The 20,079-nt window shown below is 40.1% G+C and overlaps 1 protein-coding gene across 4 annotated transcripts in view; it reads right to left on the reverse strand.

Moving 5' to 3' along the window:
* Positions 1-20,079, reverse strand: part of tenm4 (teneurin transmembrane protein 4) — a 205,519-nt gene that overhangs the window by 148,040 nt on the left and 37,400 nt on the right. For all 4 annotated transcript variants that reach the window (XM_037073890.1, XM_037073918.1, XM_037073908.1 and 1 more), the window contains one exon: positions 3,735-4,432. The gene's annotated coding sequence lies outside the window, so the exon portion shown is untranslated. The remainder of the gene's footprint in view (positions 1-3,734; positions 4,433-20,079) is intronic.

Raw genomic sequence — 20,079 nt, forward strand, 5'->3', positions numbered from 1 at the left:
GAGTCTGTTGCTGTGTGCCCAGGAGGAGAAATACTACCCTGTGTCTGGGAGCTCAAGTGCATAATTTCAACCCCAACCTCACTCCTAGAGTACTTTGTTTGAGTGATTCTGACTTTCAGGGCACCAAACAGGTGTAAGATTCCAGTTCTTTGAAAAATGGATCTGATAGTTTCTGAGGAAAACACTGCAATGCTCCAGGAAAATGGAGAATGTGAAGGCAGATCTAACATATTCACCCAAATGGATAAAACGCTGTAATGCTATTATAAAGGTGACTTGTCATTCATCGAAATGCAAAAAGATAAAGTACTGTCATTTTTTAGGGTTTCAACACACCTTGATGTGGGAAGTTTTTGTTCCCTTTACATTTTTTGTGACATAATCTCAAAGTGAATACTGCTAAATGGGACAGAATTTAACACTTTCTTTAAACAGGTGATGTCTCTTTGTTAGATTAATGATGTGTCCACCAATGGACAGAAGTCAGTGCAGTAGCGTTGTAGCTTTTTCGCAGCAAAGTTACATTCTTGTTAACTTGAACAACCTAATTTCGAGGCGCACGTCATCAAGGTGAGATTGAATAAAGACATACAGCTTTCTTAGGGTGCCTGTCACTTTAATCTTTTTAATGCACCATCTAACACAGGACCCATGAAGCTTCCTGAAGACACTAAAGCACGCGAAAAACACATACTGCCTCAAACAGACAACTGAATTCTATTTTTAAACACAGGTCAGGTCGACAACTGCCACAACAATATCTCTCACTTCAATTATCCGTTTGTCCAATTAGAACGATGCAGCACAGAAAGAGTTTTGTTCTAATTCTGCAGGTATAAATCTGAGAGGAGGAGGTCATCAGAGGCAACAATCAGTTGCTCACGTGCTGAAGCCACACGCTTTTGATTTGTGCAGTGTCCAGAACCACAAACGCACAAAGTCTGGAGCTGTCCTGTCAATATCTGGAAAAAAAAAAATACTGGATGTTGTGATGGTGTGTATGTAAGTGTGTGTGTAAGCAAGAGGGGGGGTTGCAGTGCCCAGCTTTCATGTCCAATAAAGTTGTGTAATTGTGACAGCTACCCATTAGTTCTACGTGTGATAAATCACAAGATGACAGACTGCAGCTTCAACTAAACATAATGCTCCGGGCTGGAAAATTCACCTTTCCTTTTGTTGCACTGAATCCTGCAAAGCTGAGCAGACACAGAGGAATCACTGACTGTGCAAATTAGCAGGAAAAACTGATGCATAATTTACATGCACGTATCAAATATGGTAGTTTTAACTTTACTGACATGGAGATCAATTCATATTACAGTGTTTGTTGTCCTGGAAAGCAGGTAAATGCTGCTCTGAGGATTACTGCTTATTCTCATAGAACTAAACATCATTTCTACAGTCTACTGAGCCACGCCAGATCTCAGAGAACGCACTCCTCACCAATCCACGGTATCCATTTCCTTCAAATACCACCATCCCCTCCCTAGATGACCGTACAGTTCACACAACAATTATGACTTGAAATACACAATATCCCGCTGGAAAACTCCGGAGGGACAGAGGCATTTCATTGTTTCCTCTCTGTCATCGTTTTGCCCCTGAACGCTGCCAACATTAGCTCAAACACAACAGTCGTTTATGGAATATAACAAGGTCCAACTGCAACTTACATGTCATCTTTTTTTCTTCCAGCGAGCCGTCCTTTGGAGAATAGCTGTGCGTTCAGTTCACAGTGAAACAACAACAAAGGCGAAAAGACAAGCAACAGATTTTTCATTTTGGGATCACAAAGGGAGGGTTGTTTCCCCTCTTATCATGCACACTACTAGTGCTGAGGCAGCTTCTCAGAGCTCATCAGCACGACAAAGACAACTGTGAGAATGCTGCCTTGTTCTACAAAGGTTAACCTCTGCGGGACCTAACAACTTCAGACTTCTCATTTGATGCCTCCACCAAACACTTGCCATGGAGGATGGAGGGCCCCTGGATTCCTTTGGATTTAACCTCTAATATCTGGGGTCACGCATCGTGCTACGGCCAATGGAAGCACTTGAGAACTCTATTATAGGCACAAAAAAAAAAAATCCCCCCCCCCAACACACAGAGTAGTTTCTTAATGATCTCGATGTCTGCAGCACGCCCTGGGAAAAGTTTGAGTGCTAATAGAGACTGAAAGCACTGAAAACACAGTATTTCTTATAAATGAAATTCCTCATCAATCTTTAAAACGTTTACTTAGATCACAATTGGGGCAGCTGCACTTTGAATTTTGAAATTTGAATTAACAGAATTTATTGAGATTTAATTTTGACACAAAGGTTTGAAATTCTCTACAGTTTCAAGACCAAGTCAGCCAACATCTCAATTTTTTTAGTTATACTTGTAGTTTACATGTTAATTATGGACAAAAAAACTCAATTAGGGCTAATTTATTAAGATGATCTATATCAGTGTAGCAAAAGCCCAAAGTCTACCAGCTGCATGAGTACTACTGCACCACTACACTCGGAGGCGTGTGTGTGCGTGTGTGTGTGTGTGTGTGTGTGTGTGTGTGTGTGTGTGTGTGTGTGTGTTAGTCATACACGTTGCTCAATCAGAGTGTGTGGAGCTGGTCTGAACTGTGTGTAGGGCCCCAACAATGACTCCCAGGGGTCCAACTTACGCTTTTACTCCTCCGGTCTGAAATGTTTGTGAACTACTGAACATTTAAATCGAGAGTTTTCTTAATTCACTTCACCTAATTTAATTTTAATGGTTACTACCCCCATGTGATGATGCAGTTTTTTTTGATTATTATAATTTTATTTAACAGGATAAAAACAAAACAAAAAAAAAGAAAATATAATTTGATAACAGGACTGTGGGTTAGTTGATGATGTGTTCTGCTGTTATCCTGCTGTTAAAATAATGACAGATATTGTGAATTTTACTCTTTACTATTATTACTGAAATATCAGGTACAGCCTCACAAAGCCTTGCTCCGGTTTAACACGGTCCAGTGTTCTGGTGCCACCACACTACAACACAGAGCCCACAACAAAGTTCAATAAGGACTCACCTGTAATAAAATCAACATTTAAAAAAAGGGAGGGGGGGCTATAGTCCAAATCCCATCCATAACATTACATTTACATTTCCTGTTTCTACAGACAACAACTACTTTCCCGTCTCTCACTGTGAGGCAAAGGTGAGTCCACATATCTGGTGTCGGTACAGGAGGGCACTTCCACCTTCCTCTACATTCACAACGCAAGTCCCGAACCAGCCCCCCCTTCATCCGTTATTTATGTCCGTATCTCACATCATTCAGGACGCGCTGCAGCCATTCCTGCCCCCGGAGCCTGCTCTCAAAAGGCGACCGTGGACTTTGTGATCCCCGCACCAGATATCAAATTCACACAGTGTGATGTCGAGGCGGCTCACAAACCCCTTCTCGGCTGCTCGGGAAGAGAAAACCGAAGGGGGGGCAGGTATCCTACCGTGCTGCACCGCCGTTAATCTGCCCCTGTCCGGTGGATGAGGTGCGGGTTTATGGAAAAACAAAAAAACACGGCATAAACAAACGAACAGGCAAAGAAAAAAACAAAAAGCTACCCGTCTGTAGTGAAACTGATCGCGGCTGCCTACATTAGTTCTCCGTGCTCGCTCCGCTGCTGCAGGATGCCGTCTTGTTTATTTCTGCAACACTGGCAAAAAAAAAAAAAAACACATCTCACTAAAATGAACCTTACCATTCTGAAGACACATCCAATGTAGCAGGCCTGTCCCGTTGACAATTCACCAAATACAGTCTTGGGTGTCCCCCACCTAAAAAAAAAAAAAAGAAGCCCTTATGCGTCTACTTCGTCTTCTTCTTCTGCTTCTGCCCTCTCTTTCGTTTTTGATAGTACGCCGAGCAGGCGAGTGTATTTCCACTGAGCACGACACGGTACGGTACGGCAGGGAAGGGGGGGAAAAAATCCTCCTCCTCTCCTCTCCTCTCCTCTCCTCCTCCTTCTGCTCCTCCAAGGTGCCGCTGCTGCCGCTGCCGCCGCCGCTCACAGCGCTCTCAGAGACGCACACATGGACGTGAGAGGCAGCCGTCCAAGATGTCCATTAGCAGCGTGCACACACCTAATTGAACGTCGTGGAAAAAAAAAAAAAAAAATCCTTCGGGAGGAATATGTGAAATCGTCCCCGGACACGCAGTAGGTAGGAGATAAGGTGGCACGCCAGCCGCTGTGTGCGTGAGTGAGAGTGAGTGTGTGAGTGTGTGTGTGTGTGTGCTGGGGAATGACAAGCTGCGTGGTCCCTCACGATTTACAATTACGAGTTCGGAGCAGGGATGAGTGTGCGACTGTGCGTGGTCGCCCCCTTCGGTACTACGCTATAGTCCCTCCAAATATCTTCCTGTTCGTCCTTTTCCTGGCCATTTTTTTCCCTCCTCCTCCTCGAAAAAGAAAAGAACTGTCAGCCATTCAGCACATTATATCGCATTATATTTTCCTCTTATTCATGGAAGGTGTTTTCCATGTAGGGAAATATTTAAAAAAAAAAAAAACAAACACACGGACTGACTGGAGAGAGAGGAAATATTTGGGCTAAGTCAGTCAGGCCTACTGTTGTCCACTCATGTCTAAGTTAGGATGTAGTGTTGCCTCATTAGGAATAATTATTAAATCCCCATCAATTATAATTAAGAGCTAGTGTCGCCTATTGTTATTGTTGATGTGCACTGGGAAGTGTTGCTTTATGATAACCATCTCTGATACATGCTACATTTAGATTTAACTTTATTAGATAGTTATTTGAATCCTAACACACAGTGGAATGTTATTTATGGTGATCATTTATTCATTAATCATTTAGTTGGATGCAACTTTACTGTAAACATTTGCTTAATAAATGGGTTATAATGCATTTCATTGTTTGTTATCAGTGGAATAACTAGTAACTACAGTTAATTGACTATAAATGCACCATTTAATCATGACGGTTGATATAATGTGTTGAGGTACCCATCTGAAATGACTCACTGGAACCTGTTTTGTGAATGTGCATCTCCATTTTAATTTATTACACAGAATTTCCTTTGAGAGGCAATAAAAAAGCTTTTCAACAAAAAATGTGTCCATCAGATCTACCAAGTATGAATTAGGGGCTGCAACTAATGAGCATTTTAATTGTTTATTATTATTCTGTCTCTTATTTTCTCAGTTAATCAGTTGTTTGGTTTATGAGATGTCATGAAATGTTTAAAAAAAAAAAAATGTCTGTCAGTGTTTAACAAAATCCAAGGTGATGCCCTCAAATGCCAAACTTCTTCCACAACCTTAAAATATTCAGTGTGCTGTCATAGAGAAATAAAAAAAAAAAACATATAAGAAGGTGGACTCGATTAATTCAGTAGCTGACAACTAAATGATAAATCTTTGCAGATCTAGTATGAATTGTGAGACAACAAATGGTGTCTCAAAAAACCTCATTAAAAAGTCCTAGTTTTGAAGTGATAACTGTGACACTGAAGAATTATAACAATAAAGTCTTTCTTTTACTTTTTTTTAAAGAGATAATTACAGAGATTTGTGCGAGTATGTTTTTTTCCCTAACTATTCATTTACTTTTCAGAGATGTAATATTCTAATTGCACCTTGTTTTCGTTAATAACTCTGTGTGAAGGGCAAACATATCTTCAGCTGTAAATATTTGACTTGTTTATGAATTCTTTATAAATATTTAAGAGGGAACAACAACAGCAGCTTAATGTTAACTGGGATGTTTAAACAATTTTCTATTTAAACTGTAAGGTTTTTAGTCAGATAGTCTGAATGAACATATTTTAGGATTTAGATACTGACAGGCTCCCGTATGTCTTATTTAATGGAAAATGCACCACTATGCAAATAAATATTCCCGTGTTTTCCACAACCTATGCTCAAACCTTTGACACGAGAGTTTGGAAGGTTAGCGAGGAGAACAACCATCTGTCTTGTTCCATCTGACTATGCTTTTTGTCTGGCCAGGTTCTGATCCTAAATCCAATACCATATACTTACCTCCAATTCCTAGTTTCTTCTTGTGGGTTAAAAAGACTGGTCAAGAGTTCCTGGCCCTGGAAGTGTGTTTGGTCACCCAAAGAACAAGAGAGGGGCCATGTGTGGCCTTTAATTCACTGCATTGTCAGCCAAAAGCTAATCTTGGCTGGGCTCAGAGTCTTACAGCTCACGGGCGGTGAATGGATGAGTGAAAAGTTAAATATGCTTTCAAATGTAAAACTGAGGACTGGGCTGGCATTGTGGTCGTGTCATTGTGGGAATGTGAGATTTGCCGTTGACCCAGGCAACAGGAGGAGAGGGGCCAGTTTCAGTTTGAGAAGCTGCATTCAGGCTCATGTTTGCAGGTGGTAGGCTTTAATTCACAGGGCATGCACCACTTTTCATGTAGCCCCATGTGTGAAAAAATAAATTGAGGTAATTTACATCAGGACACAGTGGTAGTTCATACACAACCGTCAAACATAACTGTTTGCGGATCTAGTAAATCCACATATTTGGAAACTAAGTTTTATAATGTGACCTGCATGATGCACCGATTGTACAAAACACCAAACTCTTGTTAGCTACTATTGTCTGATCAAAACCTCTCATGTAAGAATCTTAGTTTAAACAGTCAAACAACTAAAATTATTAACAAAATGTGCACAAATATTAGTTTTGATGTTATAACAAAGACTTCTATGTATTGCATTGTAGAGATGTCCACTGAAGTTAGCATGCGGACCAGCTAGCACTGGCCCGTTCTTTTTCGTAATGCCTCAAGAGGTAAGTAGGTAAGTTCAGCTGGGAGATGTGAGCAGTGAGTTTCCTTCGCTTTACAAGCTGTCATACCTTTACTGGTCTCATAACTGAACAAAATGTTTATACAATATGTCAAGAAAAAACATCTGTTTTCACTGATGACCCGAGAAATACAACCATAAACCCTCAGACAAAACTAAACTGCCTTGTTAGGTCATCAGAAAACACACTTCAACAATGATCACCAACTCTGGTCTGGTAAAAATACATCTTATAATTCACCGCTATAGCTTTGTGTTACATGCTGCTGACGCACACAGTTAGAGAACATAATAGAGCATTTTGCAGCTAAAGAGCCAGACATTACCCTCAGTAGTTGGCTGTGACCAAAAACAGAGCTGAAACAAGAGTGAATATGGAACCAGAAATATGACTCCACATGAAAGGCAATGCTGCTGCTTACATCTGCTGCACGGATAAATAAACAACTGATTGCTAACAAGTGTGCCATATCAAGTCAAAAGGCGATTATATGTCAGTTCAGTGTCAGTGTGTTCACGATTGTCCCTGCTGCACCCAAATGGCAAATAAATAAATAAATAAATAAAAGTAAAGTAAAATAAGATGCAGTATTAATGATCTCTGTGGTGAAACTGGGCCACTTCAGCAGCAGAAAAAACCAAGAAGAGGCAGAGAAAAAATAAGATAAATAAGAATCTAGAATTAAATGATCATTTGAACATTCACATATAACAGACATTGACAGACGTTAAGCAGTACTGCAATTAGGAAGTATAAAATGTCTGCAATAGAAACTACAAAGCACTTAGACAGCGCAAACCTCTGCCAACACTGTACATTATCCCTGTCACATAATTTTTAATTGATCACTTGACCATTCCCTCAGGATCTTGAATGAAGTCCGTATCCCCATTAATATCCGTAGTTATGTCTACAAAATAAACTCTCTGCTGAAAGTCCTACATCTGGAGCTGAGAAAGTCCTGTTGGCAGTCAGAACTATTACTAACAAACCACCTGCGGCAGCGGAAACTAAATTCTACAATGAAAAATGAGGAACATGAAACCGCTGCTCTGTGAAATAAGCTTCAACATTATAGAAAAGAAAAGAACACGGATGCACACGACAACAGATGTATTTATATCACAGCTGTTCTCCTTATCAAAACCCAGATGGAGATACAGTACCTGTTCAGAGAAGTGACAATTATGTAACGTGATTGTACATGGTTGTCTGCTCACATAATCACTGTTATAATTAGAGCATGCTGTATATATGGATGTAAGCACAAAAAAAAAAAATAGAAAATACCCCTCTAAACCGTGTTACTCAAGTTCCCTCTGTCTTTGTAATGGTCGTGTCACACAGCAGATCGGTGACATTCAAACGGCTGACAATTCTGTGGTGACAATAGAAATTAGAAACTATTTAAAGCCATGTCATACGCACTTGTTAATCATATACCATATAATAGATTCCGCCATGTGTGTGCATTGGAATGCTTTGAACTCATGTGATTTCAGTTTGCAGCACTGTGTTCTTGTATCATTCAAAGGGAAAAATATGGTTGCTTTTGAATCAAGGCTTAGTGCTGTAACTCAAATTATATGCCCCATAAAACTCTTAATTAGGGAATGCTCGGCTATGCTGCACTCCCACTCCCTGTCTTCCCTTTGCCTTTCTCTTTCCGATTTCTTTGTAGATGAACTGGGGAAATGATTGGAAAACGCAAGCATACTGTATACAGGGGTTCTCCATTCTTGATATTGCTATGACGCATAGATGAGGTTTTTGTCGTACGTAGCATCTTATCTGTCTGCGGAACACATTTTAGGAGATGAGTGCGCTCAATCCTTCACTGGACTCGAAGCTTCATTAGAGGAACTTTTGCATAAAAAGCTCACAAAAGCTTCATCAGGGTAAACATTTAAATGTGGGTGTGTGGAAAAAAAAATCTCCCATTAGCCATAATTGAGGCAGTGTAGATTCAATTATTAACTTTTATTTTTTTATTCGCCCACAGCAAGTGATGAATCCAAGAAGCAGACTATAAACTATATTAACTAAAAAACAGCAGTTCTGTGCCAGATTGATATTTGGAGATTTTGGCTCTCTTGTCCTTGGAGTAGCATGTATACACAAGCTTCAATTTTGACATCCAAATGCTTAAGCCATATGTACATGTGGTGCTGTTCTCAGTTACAGGACTTAGTGCTTCTCCAGCTTAATGAATAAAACCCCAAATCCCTTACAAACTATAGTCTCTACTTGATGAGTCTGATTGAGCGCATCAGTGTCAAAACTGGGATAGCAACACTGCTTTACTGTTTGTGGGGAAGAATGCTTATAAGAGTTTAAGACTAGCATAAGACTAGTACTTACCACAATATGCCATTAATGCTACAGACAGATTTGCAATGAAACCTTTTTTAATTTGACTCGAGAGTCATATTTTTCATCAATTTTAGATGGTGCTTTTATGAATACCTGAGATGTGTCAGTTTGAATGCCAAACTGTGCCAAATGGTTGTAAGAAAAGAAACCAAAAGCAAGACACACGATGAAAATCCAGTATAAAAGAGGTTATTATATCAGAGAGGATGTAAAAAAAAAAAAAAAATATATATATATATATATATATATTTATATATAAGCAGGCCGTTCACAGCAGTTAGTTCAGCTTTGAAACTGAAACTAATGTTGTTTGGATTACAGTGTTTTTGTGAAACAAAGAATCACTGTTCCTTAGAGACCGTGAGTCACAACCACACACACACTGCTCAAGCGGACGAGAACCATTTAGTATCCAAGCGCAGTAAGAAATTATACTTGTGAAATGTTTTGACATTTAACGATTGCCACTTAACACCGATCAAGTTCAAATTTGCATTATTTATTGGTTCAATATCAGAACCTCATAAAACATTTCTAAGAGTGCTAGTGACCACTGTACAAACCTGCAGCAACCAGGATGTGAGTACAGTGCTGTTTACAGTACAACATCACCATGTCTGTGATGAGAAACTTTCCTTTACTCTAAATCACCTTTCCAGCTCATTGGTCCTGATTTGTGCACATTTGGACCAAGAATGTTTTGTAAATTACTACTAGTAAAAACTTTGAGCTGTTATGACCCGCCCATTATTCTTTCACTTTGTTTCTAAATTAGCCACTGAAGAACAAGCAGAATTTGTTTGGGTCTGCATTTCATTTTGGCTCGCTTCCTCTGTGATTGCCACTTTTAGAGCAGCCCAAGAAAACTATTTTTATGACCTTCCCTGTCTTTTTTGATTCTCTCAAGATCCTTGTGTTGACAGCAAGTAAAATACCACTTCCAATTGTTTGTTTACTTTCAATTTTAGCAAACCAGTTTGAGGATTTTCTCGTCAGATTGCCAAGCCAAACCCAGCTTCCATTTCAACTTTCTCGTGTGGCAAACTTTCACTGCAGTTCTCATGCTTGTCAATTCTAAACTATTCCCCCTCAAACTGTAATAGGATCAGGGCTCCGAGCTGCTTCCACATGATTGATGAAAGATTAAAAGGATTGTTGAGATTGAAGGCACATTTAGCTCCCTGCTGAGGTCCAATTTCTTGTCCTTGTGCTGGCAGTAGGGCTGCCACCATGCAGATGAGAAGATCGCTGCAGTGAATGACGATAATGCAAAATGGTTGTGAGAAAGTCTTGGAGACATGGCAACAGGGACAAGCAGGCAATCATTTCTAATCAGACTATTCTCTATCCTCAGGAGAACCAGTGTAAGTAATGCTCCTGTAGGTGAGAAAAAGAATAAGACTTTAAAATGGAAAAGAATAGTGTGAAGAGAAAGAAGAAATGTGAGGTTCCTGCTGTCGGTGATCATGTACTTGTTTAACCCCTCAGGAAATATATGACAGTTTGATTCAAGACAGATGGCCTTATGCAAACCCAATTATCACCTGTTTTCTTCTAGAAGCATGACAATTCCCATGTGCCTTATAGCCTTTTCCTTCATGCATAAGTAATTTTAGGTTTGATTTATATAATGCAGTGTACAAGATCTCATTATAATTATTATTATTATTTAATTTCAACATTTTGAGCAATAGAATCTAAGATTTGTACCCTAAGATTTTCTGTTTTACATCCTTTGCACATATGGTCAACTGTCAGTTCTGTTCTCCCGCGGGGTATCCATGTCTAGTTAAATGTGTAGGAATCCTGTAATCAGGGGTCAGACTACGAATATGGCAGATGAATGAAAGGAGGTGGTAACTAGGGCTACATATAATATCTTAGATCTTGGTTATCATTATATCGTGATAGCTTTGCCAGGTTTTCTGGGTTTTAAAGGCTGCATTACAATAAACCGACTGTTCTACTTCTTCTATTGCTTTTTCCGGGTAAGGTATCTTAAGCACCTTGAAGTGTCATTCATTTACTTCATAGCAGCACTTTATTAATGTATTTATTGACTTTATAAAGCTGCAGTCACACTGCGCGTCGTGTGAAGGCTAACCCACCAGCTGACTTATTTGTATGAAACAGAAATGCTGGGTGAGTTTTGCCCTTGAAAGTCTGTCATGCCTGTGACCTGAGCCATTACTCTGCGGAAGGCAGCATATGATTAGTGGCGACCAGCGGAGATAACGACTGCATGTCCATCAAAATCAAGTCGCAGCTCAGCGCCTTGACTGTGTTGTCTTAATATGAGCTGAAGTGTGGTGTCAGGGTCTAAGGTCAATTCACCGATTCAGCAGTGCATTAAGTCAGTGCCTAAGCCAGCTCACCACTACTGACATTTATTAATACGTGGCCCTAAGCAGAAAATAGCTGAAACATGTCACCAGAGACACCTTCAGAAACAAGCTATTTGAACAGTACAGCAGCTCGTGCACTGATGCATGCAAATGTGTTGGATGCTATACAGGGATGAATTATAAATTAGGCTTAGCTTGCAATAAATTACACACACTGATACAGGGGTGGGCATTTACACATACGTCATCATAATGTGTAAGTGGTGCAACATTTTTTTTTTTTTTTTCCTTATGCAATTTCCTTAAATTGTAGAAGAAAGACTAGCTCCATGTTGAGTCATCTGCAATTGATAGAGACAATTGAAAGAGGCAATCTCCAAGCAGAGTGCCGCCTCATTCAGAGGTAGAGAAAAAGCCCTTGATCAGTTCATGGTGTATGCTCTGAATATGAATGTAATCAGGATTTTTTGCTTGGATCCCACTCTAAAGACCACTCAAAGCCATCAGCTATTATCAGCCAGCGAGCAGCGTCTGTGGTCTGACCTCATCCACTGCACCGTCCCTCACAAAATGGCTGAGTTATGACATAGAGGGGAGCTGAGCTGCTCGCTTGTAAATGAGTGTGGTGCGTAACAGAGTTTTCATGCGTGTCACGAACCGCCCATCATTACTTTTACAGGGGTTGATTTGAGTCACAGCCCAACATATGGGTTATGATGCCTCAGACCGTAGACACAGGGTGTATTATAAGAACAGATGTGTTCCAAAAATACAGTACAGAGTTAAGTGTGTGCCATGTAAATATGGACGACGTGACTTAAAAAACATTTTATATGACAGCCACAGCACAATCAAGTTTTTCCTAAAGTTATGTCTATAGGTATATTTCTGATAATTTACTTTTTCAAGTATTTTTTAATGAAACACAGATTAGTTTACATTGCTGGTTACAGTATGTCATATTACTGTGTCGCTGAAGCCTCCCAGTATGTGTCATGTCTCTTCACGGTTTGAAAAATTATATCTACCAATAGTGTATTGAGTAAATTGAAACTGATGCCCAAATTGAAGAGCAATCACTGTGTTATACTTGGAGTAATGTTATTGTGTATTGAGTAAATCGATATTTAATGTCGTGTCAGTGAACATGTAATGCTGAAATGCTATCTTTCCAAACAACGTTGCTTTAAGGGGGTATTCAATATTGATTTTACATATGTATCTCCTGGAATCGTGGAATTTTACCAGTTTCTATTCTTACATTTCAGCCTTCGTACTTTAAAGTTCCATAAAGACAGCAGCAGGGAGTCCACCTTGGACAGTAATAACCCAGACCACAGTCTTCAAAGACACCAACTGCAGACTCCAGTTATCTTGAAGATACTGCAGGAGTATAATAAAACCATGTAGCAGCAGGTTTTAAACTCGTTTGAGCTTCTCTATGGCCTTCCAGCTGATTTAATTGAGCTTCTCTTCCTCTTTTAACTCTAAAAAGCAACACAGCAGGAAAATAACCACATATAATTTAACACTGTAGCAGTACACCTCACGAAACACAGACCAACGCCTCTGAAAGCGAGATAAAAGCAAGAGAAATCCTTGCTTACTTGATCACTGCTAACTTTGAGGCGGCCTTCTCAGCAAGACACATTTAATCACTTTCACTGGAGACGAAGTGTCAATACCTGCAAACCCACGTCATATTAGGTTCACATTACATGTTTATGCCCTGACTTTCACATTGGGAGGTGGAGGGGGATGGTGGAGGAGTTAAATGGGAAGGCTGTGAAACCACTAGATTAAAGGGACTACAGCATTTCAATATATGTTTGAGCGGAAATTTACATTGGCGACAGTAATTCTGCCAACTGGGTTGGTATACCTGCTGGCAGAACTTTTATTTAAGCATCCATTGCAGCTTTGATCTGGCTCAGTCAGTAGAAATGGGATGCTTAGCTCTAATGCAGTCCTACTTGGTGGCTTAGGCTGGCAAGACAAGGACGAGTTTGAATTTAATTCTTGCCTTAAATCAGTTTGAACACAGCCTTGCAGTGCCAGCCTTTATCTCGCTGGTTCAGTTATGCTCATGAAGTATTAGCAGAGAAAACATTCCCTGGGAGTCAACCGAGCTGGACAGCCAGAGCCGGTCCGATCACAAGCGGGATGGTTTCTAGATGATGATGACGACAATAACTAGCAGTGTATATCCAAGTTAAATTGATATCCAGATCTTCAATGCATTACAGATCCAAAACTTTCCATGGCCCATTTCTCCCGCTAAACAATGTCAGGGACAAATTCCTGTTTTGAATCACTGCATAATAGTTCAAAAACAGCACTACCAGTCAAAGACAACCCTGGCAACAGCTAGTCTGATGCTGGAGGCATTTATGTTTAATGTAAAACCTTTGAGGATGCTCTCAAACCAAGCAGTATTGCAATCTATTGTCCCTGCCACACTTTAATGAGCTCACTTTTACACATTTTAGGTGATTAATTTTGTACTAGCCCAGATTTAACATCAATATTGATATCACAGTATGAGTACTCTGCAGCATGAAAGGGGTTTAGGAAGGGGTTTTGGAACACAAGCTTGCCCCATTGTGTCAGTTCTGAGCATTAACTGGAGTAATTTAACTATTTTTGAAATGGTTTGGCTACATACTCTTGGAGCCCTCAAGGCAAAAGGTTTCACAAGTGTTGGACAGCGGTTTCACTGCATAATAAACTGAATGTACACCATCACAGAGAAACATCACCTAAACCAGCAAGTAACCCGCAGATTCAATTTTTACATCTTGATAAATTCAAACTGTGAGGGGACATTGCTAATTGCCCTTTCTGCCAGTAATGTCCTTAAATTACAGCCAAAAATATCCATTAAGTAGCTCTGTCCGCTTTTTTTGATTTCTGAGCTTCTCATTATTGTCTGAGCTTGTTAAGGAGTTAGCTGATGTAAGAACTCTAAGATTTCCATTGATGTCTGAGTTTAAGATAATACAGTGAAGAGGATGCTTGAAACAGTTTTTCAGAGGTTAAAGCTATTTTGAAAGATACATCATCATATTTGAAGTAGTCTGTACAATCGTTTTGATTGGTCTGTTTTAAAAAAAAAAAAACTGAAAAAGAAGACAATGAGATTAATGAACATGTCTGAATCTTTGGTTGAATGTCTAGTTATCTTATCAGATATGTGTGATAGAGCATTATAAAAGGGAACTGGATGACTTGATGGGACAAGTAAAAAAAGATGACTTCATACTATTATAATACGCCTTATAAGCTTTCTTCCAGTATTAATGTGAAATTGTAAATATTAAACTTGTAACTTAAGAAACCACCATAAATACTATAGTTTAACCTTTAATTATCAAGGGAAGGTTCCCTGTAGAAAGTGAAACTTGTTCACAGCACACAGAGGGGAAGATATAATATGTAATCAATATTGTGGAAAGCATCTAGCCTCCAGATATCCAATACTCACTACAACAAACCTGGATCATACATATCCTGCAAGACACTTTACTTGTACAGTTCATGGAATAAAATATAATGCTCAGTCAGCAGACAGCTTTTTGTTATTTTTAATTGTACTATGCGAAGTATATTACATAACAATGCATGCATTCAAATAAAATTTGATTTTCAGAGCGAGGTGTTCTGTAAAACACTGTTTGCTGTCATGTGCCACCAGAGAGGCTGTTTGATTGTCAGAGAAGAGGTATGACTTTTCACCCTTCAATCAGTTTTCCTGCATGGAGTTCAAATCCTTGAACAATTGAAAGGTCCTTGTGTTGGCTACTAGTCAGAGATTGGCAGAAGCCGCCATTTTCATCCGCAAGAAGAGCATCTGCCAGCATGCGGTTTGTACCAAATTAGCACCGATGCAGAAGAGCTCTATCCCATTAAGTATTGACCAGTGAAGACTGTCTTTCCGCCCACTCGCTTATTGCCTCCAGCAAAGATCGTGTGAGATGACCCGACATGTCATGTGACCCCATCCAGGGCAGCACCTGTGAGCTTCCTCAGAGAGCGCGCTGCCTGATAAATGAGTCTGCGGTGACGAGCAGCTGATGGAGTGGCCAGCAAAGGTCATGATGCTTGGGGAAGCTCCATTCTGCTCTCTCATTTCAATTTGGACCAATACCCACCTCTTGCAAATGCCTGATAACCTCGGCCAAAGGTCATCCGGGTGGAACCCAAATTCATCATTTGGTTCAGGCTCTTCCTTTTCTATTAGCTTGAGTTCAAAAGCAACTTGTTGGTTCAAGCAACACTGGTTAAAAAAGGAAGGCATCTAATTTATTGAACGGTGTGCCTGCCAAATTAGGTTGCATGCTGCTTGCACTTAGGTGTAGCTCCTGACTAACAAGGCCCCACAGGCTGGTTAGAAGCAAAAGATGCTGGAACGATGCAGAACATTTTCTTTTTATGGCGTATATTTATTTTTTTTGCTTTTATGCGAGCATTCAGTTTTACATCAATCTACACACAGGTGTTGAGTATTCCGTGTGATCACTTTCAGTCTAATTTAAGCTTTTAATTTTCTCCAAGATACTGTAGCTGTTCAGCACAGAATAAAGATTTCTAATAGTTGAAAACAGCATTTTTATTTTATTCAAATAACACAAATATGTGTTGTTAGCTGTTAACACCTTAGCTGTGGTGATAGTATCTGCACATTGCTTCTTAGCTGTAATCTCTCTTGTTTGCACTATATTTTTTTCTCCATGTACAAAGTGTTTGTGAGCATGTGTACGCATAAGAGAGCCAGAGAGAGAGAAAAAGAGAGAGACATACATGAACAGGTGGGGTGGGAAAAAAAATAGGGAAAATAGCAATTTGTATGGTGGTGCAGACACCTTGCAGCACATATGGACATGGGGGACAATTGACCTGAACGCTGTCTGCACTCACCCATGCTCACAACTGAAGATGGCCTTGATAAAATGTCATCTCTCAAATGGTCATGTGGCACGCTATGACCCCGGAGCCAGTCTGCACCCGAGACTCTCTCCATACATGGAGGAGGCAGGTGTGAATACTTTGAAAATATTGCCCTTTGCCATCTCTTGCAGTTAAAATTTGCATCACAGAGAACAACTGTGAAATGTCAGTGGTCAATCAATTCAAATAATCTTGGCTGCAGAATATAAAGCACAGCATATCCAAGGTGCTGATAGAAAATGTAATGAAATGACCCCCTGTCCCCAAGAAAAAGAGTGAAAACTCATTTGCTTCAGTGAGTCAGTTTTTAGGAAGGGAAAATGTGAGGGGAAATTCATCCATGGAAATTAAACATATCCCTGGGGGAACATATCTAAATATGCAGGGAAAATTGTTTTTTTTTTTCTCTCTCTTTCTTTCAGTGTTTTCCAGTGTTGTAAGTGGAACAACATGTAGTTAGGGGAAGCTGTTCTATTTTCATTTGTGTGCATTTAAAAATAAAATCCAACTTGGGGCAGTTGAACATTATTCACAGGATTTACAAAAGCACCATAAGCAATTCATGATAACAGTATAGAGCTATTGAACAAAGCCATTTTACAACAGCCTCTTGAATTCAGCCCAAGTTCAGATCCTCAGGTCATTAGGGAGCCCTGCGTGTGGCTGGCTGTGCATTCCAAGGCTAGCTGGGTATGATTGTTTTGCTCAGGTCTTTACTTCATTAATGCACATGAACTGCTCCCAGGCACCCGTGTCAATGCTAATGAGCATATTAGTTTGCTCCGAGGCCAGCCACTGTCTTTTGATCAAGTTAATATTGGTCGAAGATGCAGGGAACCTAGCACTGAAAGGACAGAGGGGAGAGGAAGATTTCAAATCTGTGGTTCCTTCAAGTCAAAGGGTGAGGCTCCCCCGCTCTCTTCCCACCACATCTGCCTAACTAGACCAGGTGATTTAAAAACCAGGCAGCTCGAGCGGGTTTCTTTGTGCAAGATTTTAGGTAATTTTTCCTGCAAGTAATTTTATTATTTCTTTATGTGTTTTGGTTTTTTTTTGTTTTTTAATGATTTTCCTATTTGCCCTTTGGTGAAAAAAAGAAGCTATGTGCTCTCTGTTTAATGGTGCCACAGTTCATTAGCTTTTGATTTTGAGCAGAGCTTTTGCAGTCATATCCCAACGCTTGACTTCACAGCCTCAGATGTGTTATATTTATGCCTTAAAGTGATACTCCACCCACAATGCATCTTTTGAGAATTAAACCCTCACCAACTGAACTGTTGCCTAATGGAACAGCAATATATCTGATACATGCACCCTGAATTGGACACAGTTGTGCCGGAGGATTGAAAGATAAAGTGTATTTAGATATGTCAGGCGAAAATATGTGTGTCTGGAGCATACTGAGATGGATGATGGATGAAGTGGATTATGCTGAGGGAGCGCTCCTTTTCTTCTGCAATGAGGCTATTGACATCCATTGTATGCATGTATTCATCCATGGTAACTGTGGTTAAATCAACTGACCACAGCCTCCATTATGTGAAGAGTAAAGTCGCAAACTGCAAATTATTTGAATACACCCTTGAAAGGCACTGTGTGCACTTCCTGCCGCTAACAAAACAATGAAAACATTCACCACTGCCAGTGTAATCATACAATATCATGCATGCATGAAATGTTCCTGGAGAAGGTATTGCATTTGTTTTATTCAGGTTATGTTTAGTTACATTTGCTGTTTTCTTTCCTCACACACAGATGCGTCATATATTTCCCAGGTAGTTAAAGCAACAGTTGACCTAATGAACAGTTAGTCTGAATAAAATGACAGATTTCTCTGGGTTGTAACACTGCTGGAAATATTTGGGATGGTGTATGTACACAGTTCATCAAAATACATGACAAAAGTCTCATTAGTGACATTTTAAAGCAGAAATGTTACATTTAGGTCAACAGGGAGAGAGGGATTGATTCATGTTAGGTGAAATATACATTTAATGTTGCAATGTTAGAATAGAACTTAAAAAAATTATATTAAATGAAACAAATACAATTGTTGGACTTGATGAGTGCACTTGTGAATAAAGATGCTGTAAATATGTTGACATGTCAGAATATGTTTCTTTTAGCACGGTTTGCTCTTATGTCTTTCTCGTACTAGTGTTATTTTGTGTTACAACTAGAAGCAGACTGATAACAACTATGTTAAGAGGAAAGAGTCTTCTCAGAGGGTGTGAAACGCTCGATTCTTTACAATCAGCCCACACACTGTGAGTCCCAAAAGTGCAATATTGCCATAGGTGGGAGAGAAAATGCACCCCGAACACAGTGTTGAGCCAGAAAACGACAGATCCATCTCGGTTACTTAAAAACACATCTCATTAATAAAAGCAAAAAATGACTGATTACTCACATTGGACTCCATTCATTTTACACCCACTTGCATTCACAGTTGCACACACACACACACACACACACACAAGTGCACCCACACACACCATAAGTGTGCTTATAGTGATGACCACAGAACAAAACAGACGGTCGACATCATACTAGGGAGTTCAGCACGTACTTGGCTTTTGTACTGTGGCAATTCTCTCAGATTCTGACAATCTGTCTCCCACACAGCTTCACAGTGAAATGGGAAGTGGTGTTTTAACTTTGTGAGAATCTGCAAACATAGATACTTCGAAGAGTCAAATGTTGTACAAAGAATAATGAGGATAGACAGTATTTGTGCGCAAGAACATTCTTATGTTCATCACATTATGCCAGATTCAGTGGTGATCACATCATGTCCAGGGAGGAACAGACATGGAATGGTGAAGGAGGGAGTTTGAGACAAAAGGAGCCGTGGGTGATGATAGATGGGGGTGAAAAAGCGCATGAATCTGGCGGGGATCACAGGCATCCATCCCCACCTGTCAGAGGGTGACTAATTTCCAAGTGGGAGCTGGGCACTGACAAGCCGAGAGCCTCGGGTCAAAGGAGCCGCTTGGGTTACAGCGAGGTCTTCTGTACTGCCCGGGAGATAATGGCTGGGAGCTTACATGACACGCCATGCACACTACCTTGTTACAGGTCCAAGCAGTGGAACCACACATCTGATCAATCACACCAGGAGTCTTTGCTGCTAGTAAGACAGCGTGGCCATTGTATGTTGCATGTGAGGTGCACTCTCCAGAAAGGGACTAAGTATCCATCTGTGAGGGAGACCAGCATTCGGTTCATATTCCTGACAGAAACCATCCAAGGAATGTGCTGTTCATACGCCGCAGAGACTCTCAGGGACATTACACCAACATCTCTCAGTCTAACTGATGACAGCATTAATGTTGTTGTGCTTAATGATTGCCAAGTCATGCTGAGAATGATCACAGCAAAACTAGATTTCGCTGAACAGCTCCATTTGCATAAACCAACAGGATTTAAGAAAATATCTCACTGCTATCGCTATGATTGTCAGCAGTGCTACCAGCAATGCTTAGCACTATTATTAGTTCTACTAGCTTCCTCTACAGCCACTGCTGCTGCTACAGCTGCTTTACTTGTTACTACTATTATCAATATCCAAGTGCTACTTTTGTTGAGACAGT

The sequence above is a fragment of the Acanthopagrus latus genome, chromosome 2 (genome assembly GCF_904848185.1).
Source record: "Acanthopagrus latus isolate v.2019 chromosome 2, fAcaLat1.1, whole genome shotgun sequence".
In the NCBI taxonomy this organism is placed as follows: Eukaryota; Metazoa; Chordata; class Actinopteri; order Spariformes; family Sparidae; genus Acanthopagrus; species Acanthopagrus latus.